Source organism: Chelonoidis abingdonii, chromosome 8 (genome assembly GCF_003597395.2).
Source record: "Chelonoidis abingdonii isolate Lonesome George chromosome 8, CheloAbing_2.0, whole genome shotgun sequence".
Classification (NCBI taxonomy): domain Eukaryota; kingdom Metazoa; phylum Chordata; order Testudines; family Testudinidae; genus Chelonoidis; species Chelonoidis abingdonii.
This window is the reverse complement of record NC_133776.1, coordinates 96699061-96719068: the sequence shown is the minus strand read 5'-3', so window position 1 is coordinate 96719068 and position 20008 is coordinate 96699061.

Below are 20008 nucleotides of genomic sequence, written 5' to 3'. Positions count from 1 at the left end.
GCATAGCACCAAGCAAGGAAAACAACAAGGTGCTTCCTACCAAATACAACTTCTGAGGTAAAATTCTGCTCTCACCTACACATAACAATGAAATCAACAAGTCAAATTTTGCTCCAAGTTACACTACTATAAATCTGGAATAACTCCACTAATCACAAGTAGAGTTACTAAAGATTTGCACCAGTGTAACTAAGAGGAAATGGCCCAACTACCAGTTCAAACATTGAGAAAAGGGAGAGGATGAGGGGGGGAGAATGATGTACAGTGGAAAGGCCCCTTCACAAATAGTTTGTTCTGGTTTTGAACATTTTTACCCGTTATTGCAGAACTCCTATTTTATTTACAGGGAATAAATATAATAGTATCTTTCAACACTGTAAAACCTTTTAAAGTGAACCCTCAGTAATATCGGTTGTAATTACAGTTTGTCTAATGAGAGCAGCCAGAATTCCCAAGCAGGAATAGAGGGCTATTGTGCTTTGGGCTTTACAAACAGACTTGACTCCGCCCAAGGAACGATTGGACTCTGAATCTTCTCCCTTGCATTTTCCTAATTGATCTATCCCAGCCTGCCTGTGGACAGAACAGGAGCAATAGGAAAAATGAATAATTCAGAGTACAGTGAAAATTTGATTTTAAATGTGCTTGGGAAAAAGCTCCTACATTTTCTGCAAAACATCCCACTGCAACTAGCGGCCTCGGTGTTAGAAAAAGAATTCTATAAAATGAAGGTTAATAGTCAAGACATTATTGCTTGTATTTTCAGTAGATGGCATCATGAGTCTATGCTCAGGCTGAGAAACTTTAACTTTTTTTAAATTTTGGAATTCTTTCCAGTGCATGTAATTCTTCCAATTACATTTTTTTTAAACATTGAAGAGTATTATCAAAGAGCATTTTATAATATATATTATACTGATTTACCCCACCTGAGAATCTGACCCAATATACACGATGAGTCTCCTATTCTTTATTAAAACATTCCAGTACCGCTACTAGTATTATAATGAAAAATAAGTAGGAAATGTATTATCTAAAGAGGAGGGAAAGAATGCATGTCATCCCTAATATAACATAAGATATATGGTGTCTATATTGAATCTAGAAAGCTTTATTCTTTTCTAGTCTACTGCCATGCTGGAATTATTTACCAGATTATGATTAAATCAAATCATTTTTAAAAACTTGTTTATGTTGTCTATCCATTACATCCCATTCCCTCATTATCTGATCATTGTTATACAAGAAAGGAATTGATCAATAAAGCGCTCTAAATATTTTTATAGGTGTTAGCTTGGAAAGTATTCGTCTATACACTGCTTATAATTCACAACATGAAGCTTGCTCTTTGAAGGCGTGACCAAGGTCCCGGTGGGAAACCAGTTGAGGTTAACCAGTTAGGGTGAACTGCAAAGAATGGGGCAGAAAAACCCCAAAACTGGTGGATAATTCAATACTCAGATTTACCAAGCCAGCCTAAAACAGGTTCTATATTACCTCACTGGTTGTCCAGAAACCAACAATACAGTTCCCTTAAAGTAATCCAGCCTCAGGCCTCCATCCAAGTACCCAAGTCAAATATGAAGAAGATTTCTGAAAATATTAGTTCATCATATAAAAGAAAACGTTCTACTAATCCCAGAGGATCGGACACACTACCTCCCAGGTTAATGAATATTCCAGATCTTACCCAAATACACACATACAACCAATTCTTATTAAGTAAACTACATTTTATTATAAAAGAAAAGAGAGAGAGTATGGTTAAAATATCAACATACATACAGTCATGAGTTCAATTCTTGAGATTCAGATACATAGCAGAGACGGTGAGTTTTGTAGCTGCAAAGAGTCCTTTTAGAATTTAGTTAATAAGTTATAGTCCAATGTCATATTCAGAGTGTACCACCAGCATAACTGGGATCTCATCTTGCAACTTAAACTTCCCCTGATGAAGCCTAAACAGATCTGAGATAAACAGGATTAGGACCCAAGGATCTTTTACATAATTTCATCTCTTCTTTGATAAGTTGGAAGTTTCTTGGGGAACAATAGATAATTAGGGTGACTCTGAAGGAGGTCCATCTCCGGTACTTAGCTAAACAAATTAACATAAGACAACCGCCTCATTCCTCAACCATTGGCTGATGATTTGCTGTACATTTCAAAGAGATGAATACAGAGATATCCTGTGTTTACACTTAATTTAAATGCTAGGATGTTCTTTCGATCTTTGAATTATCAGAATTCAGCATAGACAGAGACTGTTCATTACATTCTTGACCCTACTCATATGTACATAAATACACAAAATCACAAATATCTCCCCACATCTTTAAGGGTTGAATTTGAGTCATTTCTTTTGCAATCAGTTAATGCGCACAGAGGGAAAGCCTCACTTCCAAGAATTAGCACACCTGCTAGCACTCCTGCCCGCATAGCTGAGGTAGTGTGGTAGCAAACAGATGATAAAGCTATGGCCCTTACATGACCTTGTGGAAAATACTGCATGCAAGAAAACATCATTACTTACAATTAAGGTTGTTCAAATGCCTTTCCTATCAACTCAGTCCCTGAAAAAAATCAAGAAAACTAGCAGTTATGGCAACAACGGACACTCACATCCACTTCAATTCACATATCTTGAAATTCATACATCATCACACCCAAAGGCACCTGTAGCACAGCACACACTCACCTCTGCGGCGCCTCCTGCTGGTCATCCTCGGGAATTAGCTCTTTGACTCAGGAGCGCCCTCTGCAGGCCAGCAATCTGCTTGCCGTTGGCCCCTAGTGTCCCTCCCAGGACCCCAGTGCCCTTATCCCAGGGTTCTGCCTCCTGCAATACCCCACAGTCTTACTGGGTTTCCCCACCCCAGGAGACCCCCAATCCTCTATCCCCACATTGCCTCAGACATGGCTACTGCCAGTCTCTGTTTAGCCCCTGCAACCTGGGGCAGACTGCAGTGTATCAGCCAATCATCACAGGCAACAAGGGGTTTGGACTAGCTGCCTTTACGCACCCTCCAGCTGCCCCCCTGCAAGCCCAACACCTAGGTGGGCCTAAAACTAGGCCCCTGCAGCCTGGGGAGTTGCTGGCCTAGGGCTTCCCAGCTCCTAATGTCTTTCCCCAGCCCTGCCTCACTCTAGGTCCCCTGGGTGAGTTCCCCAGAAGCCAGGCCTGTCTCCCTCTCCAGTCAGAGAGAGACTGCTGCTTCTGGCTTCCCTGACCTTCTTATAAGACCCTGTGGCTCAATTTGGGGCATGGCCTGAGCTGAAGCCACTTCTCTCAATCAGCCAGGGTTTTATTTTGCCCAGTCCCAGCCTCTGCAGGGCTTTTCCAACCCCTCCAGGGCCGGAGCAGGTGCTCACCCTGTTACAGCACCCATAAACCTCCTGGTCAACCTCCTCCTTGCCCTGGCTAAAATGGCCATCTACGCAACCAGGGAGAAGAGGTTGGCTGATGAGGACTCCTGTGATTGTGGGGCTTGTTTCCGATCCTTAGTCCATTCACGTATCCGAGCGGAGTTCCTCTGGACGGTGTCCACTGGCTCCCTTGACGCCTTCGAGGAGCAGTGGACGCTGTCCGGGGTCCTCTGCTCGGTGTTCCCGTCAGTCTCCCTTCTTATGACACTCTGTCCGCACACCTGTCCCTGTTCTTTTATTAGTTGTCCCCTGAAATCAGTGGGTTTCTGAGGTTCTGTAGATCCTCCCCTTAGGCTGGGGGGGGGAATCTGTTAGCAGTTCCCAGAAACCCAGTAGGTACAGCACCCATAAACTCCTTACATCCACAACAAACTCCTTCATGGTTCCAACATACAACCATCCACAATGCGAACATCTAGTTCTCCACTACGTGCCATAATCTTGAACATAGAATTGGTTAGGGGGTAACAACAGATCACAGACTTTTGAAATAAACTATGGGTAAACTGTATTAATCTTTGTGAAGTTGGAGTAAAGTTTGTGAGTGCAGGACTCTGGCATGATGGGAATAGAGAGGGTGAGGGAAGAGAGGGCATGTCAGGAGCAAGGTTTTTGTCGGGAGCATGTAGATGGGTTCTGCTGTGGTGTGACTGATGGATGTAGGGCTGCAGCTGCGGGTTGGGGTGTGGAGTGGGGCTCTATTGGGATGCACAGGGTGGCTGTTGTAAGAGTATGGTGGGGGAAGCAGACCTATAGTAGGAGGGAGAGATGGGGAGAAGGGCTATAGTGGGTATCGGGGACCAGGTGGTGAACAGGGCTTTGGCAAGTAGGATCATGTGGGGGACAGGGCTGTGGAGGAGGTATGCTGCCCAGATTCTTGCCTTTACCCTACACTACGCAGGGACACCATTGTGTTCTGCTTCCAAACTCCTTTGAGGCAGAAGTCAAACCGGGGAACTTCAAAGAGAAGACAGCATACTATCACTGGATCTTGTTTGGCTGATGTTCTCTTTGATGTCTACTTCTGAGACCTGCAATGCTGAGATGCAAAAAACAACAAACAACAAAAAACCAACACAACTTTGTCTAGAATAAAATAACTCCCTACTTTTAAAGACTTCATCATAATAATCCTACTTTCATTTGCTTTACTATGTATGAATAATGTGACTGGAGGGGGCCCTAGCTGTGAAGTCCCTCAAAGTTTGAGAGGGTTCAGGTATGGCATTCTTGGTTTGGACCATCTGTGACCTTAACAGACAGAATTCCGCTAAGAGGTCTTTGCCCAGACACACTGTGTGTTCCTTATTGCCTTCATAGTAGTGCAATCACAAATGCTGACATTACCTTGACAAAAGTCATCGGACACAAGGTATTTCATACTTGTCATGTGTTTCAAGTTTAGTTCCAAAATTATGTCACACAATCTTAAAATAATGCTAGTAGTATTTATCCAATTATAAAATAGCATTAAAAGTTACTACCAATGGGCTAAAGAGGATACAATATTAGATGAGGGGATTGTATATACAACTTTTGATACCCATCATTAAATGAGCAGAAATGTTAGCATTAAGTACAAATGTGATGCTTGCCATAGATGATTCATACCTAGAGATCTTTAACATATTCATAGCCTTAAAGTTGAAGTGTTTGCAGTTAAAAGCACCTAAGTTGCACAGTAAAATATCTTCCATCTTAAAGTAAGAATAAGTGCTAAAAAGACAGCAAAAAATAGAGTTAAGCGTCAGCCAAAATGAACATTTTACTAAAGATAATAGCATGGGAATTATTGGACAGAATTCCTACAAAAATCTCTCTGAATTGTAGATGGGAAAACTGTATAATAAAATATTTTAAGACCCATGTAGAATATCCGTGTACTGGATATGTTTGGGGAAAAACAACAGCAGTTGGCCTTTTGAATTTAATTTGAGCCTCTAGTAACAGCTGAGTTTGGATTAAACCAAGAGAGGTTTGCTCATAATGACATGCCGTCTTTTTAGACTGGGACAGTGTAACTTTCTCAACGGTTATCTTAGGGTTTTTTGGTAGATCAAATAGATCAATTTTCCATAGGCAGTCTCATTTCAAGGGATACCTCATTCCTCACTTGAATTTGAATGATTCAGAATTGTTTGATTCTGTGTTTACACATACCTCAGAGATTAGTTGTCTAAGCCTTTCCAGGCATAGTAATTTTTCAAGGGATTGAGAAACTACCACTTTACAAAGAGAACTAATTTGGAGCTTGGTCCTGAGCACCTGCAACATGCAGTGGAGCTCAGTATCTCTCTGGATCAGACCTCTGGGAAATTAGTAATAGATATTTGACATGTCGGGCAAGATGATTTTGAGGACTATGCTGGATAGCAATTCTTCAGTTCAGCTTTTAGTATTTCCCTGCTATGGCTGTTGCAAACCTCACTGGGTTTTCTCACTCCACTTTCTGTGCAATTTAAACTAGGTTGCACATCTTTGTCAGTTTCAGTTTGACAATGTTGTGTAGTCTCATCCACAATATTTTATATACCTTAGAGGCAACTCTGTTTTTTTTTTTGCGAAGAATATGAGTAGGAAATGCATAAAACGTATCCAAACATGCCCCAGAGCACAAGTTAAAGTTGTTTTCTACTGGAATAATTTTAAAATAGACACAAAGTGTACTAAAAAGACCTTGAACAGGTTTATATTTGCACACTATGGCCTCAGACTTACAAACACATCTTCCCTGCAAACATCGAACTGGCATTATTCAGATGTGTAAAATTACTCCAGTGCACAAATGTTTGTAGGACTTGGATGCTCAAGGCTGATATTGTAATGCTTCAAAGTAGATCAGTGTCACCCAAAAAGAAGAAGTGGATGAGATGGTGGCCATGGCAGCAAGGGAGAATTCGGTGAGATATTAGGAAACGCTTTCCAACTATAAGGTAGTTAAGCTCTGGAATAGGCTTCCAAGGGAGGTTGCGGAAACCCAACATTGGAGGTTTTTAAGAACAAGTTGGACAAACATTTGTCAGAATCCTCCAAGATTACTTGATCCTGCCTCAGCGCAGGGAGCTGGACTTGACGACCTCCTGAGGTCATTTCCAGCACTACGTTTCTATTATTCTGTGATAGTCATGATTTTTTATGAATGCAGTTCTCTGAAGGCCTGATCCAAACCCCACTGAAGCCAGGGAAAGAGTCACTGGCTTCAAGGGGCTTTGGATCAAGCCCTAAATGGACAAAGAAATCTCAGATAATTTAATCCAGGAGTCGGCAACCTTTGGCACATGGCCTATCATGGTAACCTGTGAGCAGGCCACAAGAGATTTTGTTTACATTGACCATCCACAGTCATGGATTCCTGCAGTCCCAATGGCTGAGGTTTGCCATTCCTGGCCAATGGGAACTGCGGGAAGCAGTGTGGGTCTGGCCCACCAGTGCACCTCTGGCTCTGGGCAGTCTCTGCTTCCTACCACCTGTGTGGCCCTGCCTGTCTCCTCAGAGTTGAGCCACTTGGGAGTGGTGCAGAAGCCTGGCCAGTCTCAGCCAGCTGTGGTGGGGGGAACAATGTGGAGGGCTTGGCTGGACCCATCCAGGCAAATACGTCTTGAGGGACCTCGGCCAGGTAGACCCTGGCCTGGCTGTTTGAGCCACTCCTGAGGGATGGGAGTGATTCCTCGCCCTGCGACCAGCCCTGGCTGCACTGCCGGCTCAGCGCAGCAGACACAGTCGACTCTCAGCAGGGCTGGTGAATGCGGCCGGGAAGCAGGGCTTGGGGGAGTGGGCCTATGGCAGGGGCTCTCAAACTGGGGGTCAGGACCCCTCAGGGGAGTTGCGAGGTTATTACGTGTGGGGGTCATGAGCTGTCAATCTCCATCCAAAACCCTGCTTTACCTCCAGCATTTATAATAGTGTTAAATATATTAAAAAGGGTTTTTAATTTATAAGGGGGAGGTTGCACTCAGAGGCTTGGTATGTGAAAGGGGTCACCAATAAAAAAGTTTGAGAGCCACTGGTCTCTGAGGAGTATGGACGGGGGGAGGAGGCGCTGAGCTGGGAACAGGCAGGGAAGATCGGTGTGTGTTGGGGCACTGGGGAGTGGGGGTTCTGTGTGCGGAGTGTTGGGTAGTTGAGGTGGGGCTGTGGGCAGGGGTGGTATTTGCAGGGCACTGTGCATTTGTGGGTGGGTCTGGGGGGGGGGCTCTGGCCATAGGGAGTTGTGGGTTGTTGGGCGGGGGTGTGTGGCATGGGCCTGCCCCCGAGGGGAAGGGGCATGCAGCCAGCACAGGGCCAGGCAGGCCACTGTGCGTCTGGCAACTGCCAGTTTGTAAATAGTGCCCTCGCATTGGGCAGAGCAGGGCCTCCCGTGCCGTGCCACGCCCCGCCCCACTGCCTCTGGCTGGCCCCTTTCCCACAAAAGGTTAATCTGACCCTGATGCTACAACTGATAATTTCATAATGAGGGAACTTCAGTTAAGTGTTTTGTTTTGTTTTTTAATTGATGGTTCACTTCTGTGCCCTTAAAACATTCTGTTTTCATCCAGCTGTTAAAAATTGTGTTTCAGTCAATACAGAGATAAATTGCCACATTTTATAACTAGTAGACATGGATCATATTTACAGCACCACTCCAGGACACAGTTAGACTGTCCCTAGAGCATTCCCTTGGTTCCTTCTTAACCGAGTCACAGATTGCTTGCTTTCTTACAAGGTGTCTACCACCCTAGTTTCTTTTGTGACCAAGCAGATCAGTTAAATCAGGTCTTAAAAGACAATAGGAATGACTAAATACATTGTTGCTAAACAAAAACTCTTAGAAAGAGGAAAAAGAAAAGTATTTTCATAGCCATAAAACACCATTTTCTATTTGCGTTATATTATCAACCTTCTATAGCTCCTTCACTACTGGATGCAGTAGGAGAAAGCCAATTCCATCATCATAACTCAACTTCAGTGGTTAAAATAGATCCAAATAGGAGGGTAAACTCACTGCATTTGGGGGATATTGACTAAGGTTTTGATGCTACGCAGTAATGAGGTGTGGTATTAAGCATGACGATGGGCTGCAGCTGAGGGAAAAGGAGAAATGTATTTGAAAGAGTTCATCTCTCCATAGAGCAGGACCATCGTTAGGCAAGCAAAAGGATATGGGTATTTTTTCCATTCTCATTACCTAAAAATTCCACCATTTACTCCATCAGGATGGAGCATCCCTACTGATGTCAAAACAAATAAACATGAGAGGAGCAATGACTCCTCCCGCAGAAAGTTTTGAAATGCTGAATGCAATTTCCTGCATTTTAGAAGATATTAATGCAGTTCAAATGAGAGATTTTTATGCAAAATGCATGTGCTATGTGTTCTCTCTTTTGCTCAGGCATGTAGAGGCAAGAGTCTGCTTTTAGAAGCGGTGGATAGAAGACATCTGGGCTGGGCACGTCTTCTCCCACCAAGTGTTGGGAAACTCAGAAATGTCTCAGCCCTGTTCCTCCTGCTGCTCACTGGTGAGTCTCTGCCAACTAAGGAGGACTCCCGCAAGCCCATGAGATGTTGACTTCTTCCTCTGTTTTTAGTAGGGGTGGGAAAGCTATTAAACCTCTCTTAGCCTAACCTGCTATGCCGAAGTAAACTTAGACTACGTCTGCACTATAAAACCTATACCAACATAGCTACATTGCTGTACTAAAAAAATGAAGCCCTACTTTTTAGGGCCAAATTTTCATTGATCAAAGATCAGGGTTTAAACTCATGATCATACCGAAGTAGCTTGTGTAAATTGGTTAGTTGGATTTAGACATGCACAATTACGTGGTTATAAACAAGCCCAAAGGGATTTTTGCAGATCCAGAATTAGACATCCCTTTAAAGCAAGTTGGCCCTCAATTTTCTGTACTATATGTTTTTCTGGAAACTTCTCTTCTACATTTATAAAAATATTCTTGAAAGCAATCCAAACCTTTAGAAAAAGTTATGGTGAATCTACAATAGTCTTGAATGTGGGGCTCTCCCACACTTGATATCAGTGCATCACTGGATTACAAGAGCTGGTGAAAATGCCAGTGGCAATCTTATGCCAATGTCCCACAGGAGATTGGTGATTTGTGCTAATAGAAGCTGTTGAATTTTTCCATGGAAGATAACATTCAAACTGCCCATTAATCTTCTGCAGATCATTAGCTCAGTGGAACGTGCTCAGAAGAGTTTGTGCCCAAATGTATTTACAGTAAATTAATAATATATCAAAACATTTTGTCCATTCTTAGCATCTCTGGCTGAGGAACTCCCAGTGCTTTACAAGCAGTGACTTCATTGTGTACATGATAATATCGGAGTTATGAGAGCTATTAAATTGCAGGGACCTCTCACCAGGCTTAACTCATGCAAATAGTCCTTCTAACACATAGATTTATTTTGGGCTACTGACATCTTTGCTTTTCTGTAATCACATTTTAATGATTAAAAATCTTCTAGCTTTACTTGATAGAGATGTAAATCTGCGGATGTATTTGATCACTATCCTGCCTCTGGCAGGAGCTTGATAAAAGGCTGTCATGCAAGTCCTGCTAAACAGCTGTTTGCTTTTATGACTAACAAAAGCCTGAGAAAGTTTCCAAACAAGGGTAACTTAGTCCTAACGTGTATAAAGCTTTGCCTTCTGATCTCTTAAAGCCTTTAAGCCAATGCTGTTCACTGTTTAATTTAATGTTAGCCCTAGATTACACTCATTCAGTGATTTAAACTGAAATGTGCACAGACATATCTTGGGCTCAGTTCACCATTGCCTGGCACTTTTTGTCATCCTCTACGCTTGTTCAAAATGGGAGTAGAATGCTACCATTCTGGTAATGCAGGGCAGGAGTGAATCTGACTCGTTATAGTCATAGAATCATAGAAAAGGACGTCTAGAAGAGACCTCAAGAGGTCATTTAGTTCATACTCCCCAGAGGCAGGACCATCTCTGAAAGATGTGTGTGTGAGCTGATTCTTAAAATCCTCCAATGATGGGGCTTCCCCTGGAAGCTTATTTTAGTATTTAACAATCACTAGAGTTGGAAAGTTTATATTTAACCTTGCTGCAAACTAAGCCAATTATTTCTTGGCCTACCCTTGGTGTCCATGGAAAACAAATTTATCATGTTCCTCTGTAATACCACGCTTATAACAATCTGTTTTTCACACTTACAGATAAGCATAATCAGTTTCTCTCTCACACTTAAATTCATGTAGGGATCATTGGAACATCGGCATTGTCATTCCAAACAGACCTTCTAGTCAGTATCCTGTCACTGACTGTGGCAAATGTTGAACATTTCAGTGAATGACAGAGTATAAAACCCAACATGATGAATCTAATTACACAATATGATAGCATGGGGGAAACTTCTCCTTGACATCAGCTGGTTACTTGGATGTGTCCTGCAGTATTAGACTTAATACTCCTTGCAATTTTATTTTAGCTAGTGAAAACACCTATGCTAGTCTTATTCAAATAAATATATAACTCTTTTTCAATCTTACTTAGCTATTGACCTCAATAATATCAAGTGACAATGAGTTCCAAAGTTTAATTGTACATTTTAATTTTAAAAGAATTGTTCTTTAATCCATTTTAGATTTTTACTTCAAATTTCTTCTTGTTTCTCTATCTTGATAAAGAGCAAAAAGAAGCATTCAGCTGGCCTATCTGTTCCACTCATTATTGTAAATCTTTCAGTCATTATCTCCTCTTATTCTTCTCCATTCAAAACTAAATAGTCCGGTCTTTCTAACCACTCTCCTCATGGAAGTGGAAGGCACATGCACTTAACACTATTTTGCTGCCCTTCCCTGAGCCTTTCTAGTTTTGCAATAACTTTACTGACATAAACTTGTAGTGTGAGGACATGTAACTTGTTGATGTCATGCCAAAATAGGATTTTGCATATAATTACCGAAGTAGTCTTAATTATTAATTCACATTTTAAAACTGTTATATTTATTCTCTCAATGCACTTAAATTTTATTTATTTTCTTTGCTCTCTGGCTACACTGCTGAGTTGTCTTCTGCCACTCTCAGATGATTGGCAACCGCAACAAATTACAGGGCTAGTAAATTCTGGCCACCTTACCAGATGAGGCACATGAACAGGTAGGTGGGGGAAACTTCCACTGCGGTGACCCATATGGTATCTGTTCCATGGGACAACTGCTTCTTCACATCTTATCAGTGGAACAGCTTTCACTACCATTCCATTTCAGAATTATGAACATTGATAATATCTGAGTGCATTATCTAAAGCAGGTAGTTTTGAGTGGGTTGTTCTGAAGTTATAGTGTAGGGGTGGCTTCTAATTTCAAAATTAAGTTCCTGATTTCAAATGACCCCAAAATTCAGAGTAAGTCAGATCTCAGTTTCAGTTCTGGCCACAGCTCAACTTCCTCAGAAGGAAATGGATACACTACAGAGGATTGGATATGCCAGGGTAACTATGCCAGCAGAGCCCTGTTGTATAAATGCAGTGTATGCTGGCAGAAGAACTCCTACACCACCTCTCTGAACAACATTAGCTATATGCACAGAAGCATTCTTCTGTTGACATAATTGTGTCTACACTGGCATGGCTAGGGCGGCTAGGACAGCAGTCCACAAACTGGGGAGGAACATTCACAGTGTAATGGCAATACCTGGGCCAGCCCCCACAGGGAGTGGGAAGGAAGGACCACCCTGTACCGCTCTGCCCCCAGCTCCATTCCAGCCCTACCTCAGGTCTAGCCTAGGCCTGGGACACTGGCTCCCAGCTCTGCTCATGGCTACAGCCCCCAGCCTCGCTTATGGCCCTGCCCCCAGCTCCTGATCATGGCTCCCGGGGGGTGCAGCCCAGGCAATGTGGGGGGAACAAGGACAAAAAAGTTTGGGGACCACTGGGCTGGGGAGTGACTGAAAATCCTCCCTTAAACCGGAATTATACTAATGCACAAATGGATATTAGGTATTCGATTCCCATTGGCTAACTGCCCTTGGTGCCTTTGGAAATCTCCCCCCTTGGAAAACAAAAGACTGAAACAGAGTCAAAGGAAATTAATTATGAAAGAGCTTTGCAACCTGAGGGACACTAAGGACAGCCTAGGAGCCAGAGCAGGAGATGCATCCATCACTTTCATTAGGAATGTATAGTGAAGAAGGAGGAATTATTTTGTTTCCATTTTGAGTGAAGTACTCCAGCATCTATGTCTGTGTGGACAGGTCATACATAAGTCCGGAGCTGAGGTTTATTTATAGTAGAAAAAACTAGAGTTGAAAAAGTGATATAGACTGCCCAAAGCAACTGGTAGAATTCTTTGAAATTTTTAATAAAATAGTAGATACAGGCAACCTGGTAGGCATAATTTACTTGGGTTTTCAAAGGCTTTGATAAGGTCCCTGCAGAAGAAAATTACTGAGGAAAATAAATAACGATGGGACATGAAGGAAAGTCCTAGCACAGATTAAAATCTAGTTAAAATACAGTATAGGAAAGATAATGCTGCGAAAAACAACTGCTTCTCAGAGCACAAAGAAGCTAATAAGTTATTCATCTTCTGAGTTGGCATTCTTCAATGTATATTTTAATGATCTGCAGCAGGAGAGAAAGTAACTTGGTAAAATTTGCTAATGAGATTACATTGGGTTGGTCAAGGGTCAAGTGAAAAGTGATGAAAACCTGTCCACTAATGGTAATGACGTGCTCTGAAGCTGAAAGTAACAATTAACATTTCTTATTAAAGGTAGTTATGGGAATAACACAAGGGAGTTTTGAGATTTATCTTTCCTTTTCCATCGTGACTATAAATCTAATCTGTCTATATCATCTGTGTGTTGTAATCAGCAGCTGCTAGCATGATGGCTTTGAGAGGTTCTCCCTCCATGCTGCTGAACATCTGACCCTGATCAGAAGAAGAAAAATGGACTAGGGAGGATATGTTCCACCAGATCCTTGATTCCTCTATAGCCTTTGATTGTGAACACAGAGCTTTGATGGTCCATATGACTGTGACCATGGAGAAGGACTAAGAGGAAAAAGGACCAAAAGGTATCTAGGGAAATGCACAAGGACATCATGGATTTGCTCAAGAAACAAACTCAGATGTTGCAGAGTATTACTGACCTACATGCCCAAAGAGCCTGGACTCAGTAGCCTTTCTAATTCTTGGAAAATTACAACATAACACTTCCCAACATAACTGTTGGTAGAACTGGGATGAAGAAAGTGGCATGGTGGAAACTAGATCCCTATTCCCCAGAAATTCATCCACCCAAGTGCTGCTACCCCACAAAACACTGCAAAAGTGCCCCACAAGGCATTGAGGCATGGCGCCATGGGGAATGCTGGGATACCTACTTATGATGCACTGCATTTTAAATTGATGCAACCACTCATGGTGCAAACGTACAGCACCAACGCAAGCACCCACGTGCAAAAGTCAGTTGTCGTACACTGACGTAACTTGCCTCAACCACATTTGGTAGTGTAGACGTAGCTTGAGACCTATTGTTTCTGTCTATCTGAACAGTACAATTATAGCGCTGATTTAAAAATAGAAAGATGGGAAATTTTTTTAAAAAATTAAAGTTTAAATACTGAAGGAAAAGTTCTGGTGTTGTATCCCCATTTTACAGGTCATACTCCTGCTTTCAACCTTTGTATTGGCATATAATCAGAGCTGGTTGAAAAGTTACAACCTTTTCTGATGTAATAAAGGGACAATTGTATGTATATGTCTGTGTGTATTATATATCACACATACACACACCAATTTTTATATATCTATATCTATACAGATATAGATATATAAAAATAAAGTCTTCAATAGCACCAATAACCATAGTATATAAATGCTTTCCAGGTACATCACACAATGAAATCCCTAATGGACTTCAAGGAGTCTTCTGCTCTTTTTGTTTTCCTGCTATGGAAAAGCCAGAGGGACAATGTCTGTCTGAGCTCTCAGCTGAGCACAGAAATTTCACAGGCTTCAAGATCTGGACTTGAGTGTCTTTTGAAAATCCCGTCTTGAACTCAAGAGATGATTATGAGTTGGAGTGAAAGGTACACAGTGCCAGTGGGTTCAGATTGGTGTAACATACACACTGAAGGGTAAGAAGTTTCCAAACCCTTAGACTTTCTTGCACCACCTTAGACACACTTTCAAATTTGACCCTAATTGCATCCGTTTGCTTTTCGGCAAATATAAATGATTAGAAAAGTAATTATATTTCAATTTTTTTCCCCAGGAAGTCCAATGGTTGCTGAGGCAGTTCATTGCTATCATGCAGTTTGCCACTTCCTTTAGTTGACATTAAACTGTAAGAGACAAATTAGGCAGTATATGTTCATAGTGAAAAAAAAATATTAATTTTACATCCATCAATTGTTTGGTTTGGTTTGGTTTATTGACTAGCTTTTTATTTTTTTGGACATATCAAACAACAGAAAATAGTAGGATGGTCTACAGTCGATAAATGAAGTGTTGTAATATAGTATAGTGCTAATTGGTGTTAACGATATTATCAATATAATTACCTGGTAATGCAATGCCATTAATATTACATGCCTCAGTTAACTTTGTCACAAAATTACAGGAGACTCTTTCCAGCACAGAAATGTCATGCAACAAAAGATTTATGGAAAGTCACCTAAGAACTTCGTAAGGCAAATAGTTCATATATTTCCCCAGTCTCATCCCTTCTGTTAAAAAAAATTGTGTGCAACATTAACAAGAAAAAGACTATTTATAATAAAATTAGTGCTGTCAAAGTCTGCCAAGAAGTCTAAGGCACAGGTAACAGGGTAATTGACAAATTTGTAGTTTATCAGTGAGACAGCCAAACTTGCTAGAACCACATCTAAAGGTAGCATCAGTAGGAGTGAGGAGGAGAAGAGAGCGGGTGAGCGGGCAGGGGGGAGTGAAAACAACAAAAGGGACTCTGTAGGAAGGTGGATTCGCAAATGCAGTGGGATTGACATAATTAGTCCTTATCGTGAGAACCTCAGGTTTAATTTAGAGGGCAGCCAATAGGTTCCTCATTAAACAAACTGAAACTCATTAAGGTTCTCAAGGGTTCTAGCCTATGTTAGTAAATTGAAAGAAATAAAACTTTGTATTCTTTTCATAGATGTTATTAAAGTGAAAAAACCAACAAAAAAATAAAATCAAGCAAGCATACCATTACAAAACTACTTTTCAATACTACTACTACCAGCTCTAAAAATGAATGCCATATTAAGGTCAAATCAATACATCTATGAGAATTAAGATCCAATCAATCTTTCTTGCAAGCAAAGCAAATGATAAAACTGTCAGTTCTTATAAGTAAAGGACAAGTTTGAAGAGCTCAGTTTTCTTGGGAACTATCTACCAAGGGTCAGAATGTTAATTTAAAACAAGAAAACTTCAAGTTTATCCTAGGCTGGTATTCATAGGTTCTACTTCTCTCACATTATCTACCAGTCTTTAAGATCAAACACCAAATCTGTTTTATTTTGAAATCACATACTGCAGTGAATGTAGACTTTCAATGGGACCTTTGGACTAAAACACAAAGCTTTACCAAATTCTGTAATGAAACCTGAAACCAGGAGAAACTCTCTTGGGTTTGGAGAGCTCTTTACAGGTCAGGTTCATTAAATAGTTTTACAATTTTTCTGTTGAACCAAGGCAGAGCAAACTGGGCCATTTATTGGCTTTGGTTTGAAACCATGCAAGCCACTGAGCTATCAGAACTCTGGGTTTGGGTGAGTTTTGCTTTGAATCTCTGTTCAAACAGCAACTCTGAAAATGAAACAGGTTTGAAAGCCCCACAGGGACCCAAACAAAAATAAGATTTGCATGAAACGTCATCCATTGCAAACATCATACAAGTCTACCACAAAATTATCAAAGATGTCATAGTTAACTGGGAAAATAAACCAAATTCAAATTAATTCTAGCCGAATACATTGGCTTAGTCTACGTGACCAAGTCTCTCTTTAGTAGCTGTACACAAGATTACAACTACTGTACTTGATACTTCCACCCAAAGAAGTTCTCTTTTTACGCAGTCAGTCAAGGACTGTGGTTTTGGTATTGAAGGCTCCAAGTTCAGAACCCACTGTTGATTGTGGTGTACATGATCAGGGTTTATTAAAATACTGTGCCAGATCAACCCACCAATAACCACGCATTCCATTTCTTTAATATACATTTTTCCCTAAGATTCTCTAAAACAAATACCCTCTTTGGCTTTTCTGTCTTTTGGTGATGAAGAATCCAGATAATCTCTACCACTGTACTCTGAAGCAATGTAGTCACATTTGTAGCAATACTTATTAATTTTCAGTTTAGCAATTCAAGCCTCTCATGACTGACATTTGTTTTATCACTAGTGAAATAAAACTGTCTACAGTATTTCAAAGGCTGTTTATAGTCAGCTTTTTTGTCATTAAAGATTTTCACTGTTTAAGACTGACAAGTATGAGTACCCAGATGTTGACATTGCAGTCAAGCTATTCATAATAAAAAGTTTGAAATAAAAACTCAGAGGCAATAACAGTATAATTTTATCACGAGTCTGAACTTATACAAATGGAAATCAAAGCCTGGGGAACATTATTAATGAATAATTTATTCAAATCAATGCAGAAACACTTGTGGAAAATGTTTAAACAAGTGGAAAACTCGATTGCCATTTTGACCTTTTAAAACTGTAGCAATACAGAAATCCACAGGAAAAAAACATCAAGAAATAATTATACTGAAATGAAAAGGCAGACTTGTAAGAGGATATATTTTTGGTGGCTTCCGGCATATACAGCAAACTCAGTATCAAAGGGAAGCTTTAATTTTTTCCCACAAGATTCACAAACATTTCTTCTTCATGTGGGGTTGTCAGCCTTCCTGAGCCGCCTGCTTCGTGAGGATGCAACCACAGCAGCATCAATGGGACGTGAAAGATTTACAGCCATTTTCAGATGGTGAGCCCTCAGGATAACTAACATCACCATGGAAACAGATTGGGATATTTAGACTTCAATATATCTAAATTTCACCTGAAGATTCATCGAGGTTTGACCTGTGCTTTTTCCCTACACTCCGTATTTTTTTATATATATTATGTGAATCATTCCTCCCAGTTTCTTTGTATCCAATCAGACTTATCTTAACATAGTCTTATTAAAGGTTAAAGAAAGACTATCCACTGAGCACCGTTAAAATAGCTCACCAGTCTGGAACATTCTCTTGGTTCTAATGGAAATTAAAGCTAGGAAATTTCTCGGAGCTAGGGGAGTCTTTCAAATGGATAATTTTAAGCGTGCCCACTGTAACTTCAGTATCTGCACTGGAATTTCCAAACACATTAGTTCTACATGTTGTATTCCAGAGGTAAAGCCCAGAGAAAGGGAAAGAAAAGAAAATATAATAGTAAGAATGTCCAGTACTAATACATACACTGGGCCTAATTATGCCCTTATCCATGCACAGAGGAAACTCTCCATCTTTTGATCTCATGTCTCTTCTACAGAATGGGGTAGGATCAGCTGCCTCCATACCACCATTCCCTCTTCTCTGCATTCCCAGAAACTCTCCACAAAGAGATCAGGGTTCATGCAGGGACATGGACAGAGATTAGGCATGCTAGGAATGGATCTGTCAGCAACTTCTATATGCGTTGAGGGTGGAAAATGGGTAGGCCCATGGAAGAGGCAGGGGCTCAGAGGATGTACATCATCTCCCCCTCACCACAACCTATGGAGGTTCCAAGGGAAGTGTAATGCAGTTCAAGGATACACTTCAAAACTTACAATTTGCCTCTCATTTTCTCATTGGCGGCATCACTCAGCACACGCTGTTCCTTCCAGCTGAAACTAACAACAGAATTTTCTTGGGTTTTATGTCACTTTCGGAGAAATTCCTTACATAACAGCAAGCTAGCTTCTCCTACTCAAGCAGCACAGACTACAGGCTTGACTCTCATCTCATGCTGATGTAATGTCATAAATTGAAATGAACTTTGCCTCTGACTCAGACCCAATGTCTAATGCAGACTATCAAAACAACAGACTACATTAATTGCTGACTTAAGTAGATGCCATTTCTTTAACGTCAGTGGGATTAGTCTACTTAACCCCAACAGCGAATTTAGCTCATCATCTTTATCTGTATGCCAGTCATTAATGCTTCCCCCACAACAAAATGAAATAAAATGATGATTCCTCATCCGATAAAAACTAGCTGACAAAGATTTACATTTGTAAGAGGAGAATTCATATGCAAATCTCATACCTAATAGTTCCTGACAGTGAAAGAGGAGGACAACATCCATCTGATTAAGATGTACAGAATATGACAATACCCAAAGCAAAAAGCATTCAACTCCTGTACATGTACAGTAAGATACATACGACATGCTGCTGCTGCATTGCCCTGCCCTTTGTGCGATCACATTTCCACCAGGGCAAAGTAGTACCAAGTCAGAATGATCATGCTTTACACCTCCAATGCACCGGAGCAAATGAAAACACAACGTGCAAAGTCCATGGAAAATAAGGCCCAATATATTTAACATCAGACTGTCATAAACAGATAGCTAAGGGTTAATGTTTCTTTTACCTGTAAAGGGTTAACAAAGGGAACCACACACCCTGACCAGAGGACCAATCAGGCAAACCGGATTTTAAAGCTAGGGTGCATGAGAGACTGTCTGTGGGTGTGTGGCTAGGGATTCTCTCTTGTCTGCTTCTCATCCGTATCTCCTGGGTCTGTATCTCAGCATGAGTAGGGATCTGTTCCTATCTCACACCTCTACCTTAAATGGTTTCCCAGTTGTAAAGGCATACAAGGTATAAGACAACAGGCTTTATGATAGGTTTGATGTGTATTAACATGTGTGTAGTTGCTGGAATGTTTAAAATGTTTTCTTTGTACGAAATGAGAGAGCTGTTTTTATTCACATTTTTCCTTTTAAGCAATATGCGGTCCTGATGGTATTGTCACCTTGAATGCAGAGTATTCACTGTTTATTGTTTTCTTTCTTTCTTTTGACCTGTTATTGAGTTCTCTGAGGAACGCTAAGGAATGAGGGGGTGCTGGTGGATGGATTTGGGCGAGGTGACATCTGTTGCAGGGACCAGGGGGTCGGGGGGGTAATATGACTTTTGGGGTTTGGCCATTCAAGAGTTTTGCCGTCACAGCTAGTCGCCCAGGAACATCCAGACCAGGGAGGCGGTAGCTGCGGGATGAGAAAAGAGCAGTAAGGGATGGGTTCCTTAGTAAGTGTCAGGCCTCTGAGTCTTGGGGTCCCCCAGGGAAGGTTTTGGGGAGACCAGAGTGAGCCAAAACACTGGAATTTTTGGCTAGTGGCAGCGATATCAGATCTAAGCTGGTAATTAAGCTTAGAGAGTTCATGCTAGCTTCTCAGTTTATGAACGCTAAGGTTCAAATCTGAGTAGGAAGCTACAACACAGACAAGGTATTTTAATGCATCTCACAGGGAGATAGCAGCATTGGGGAATGAGATCTTCTTCATTGTGGGTAACATTCACCTCTGTGCTAAAGACTCTCAACCATGCATCCCACTCACCAGTAAAATCCCAGA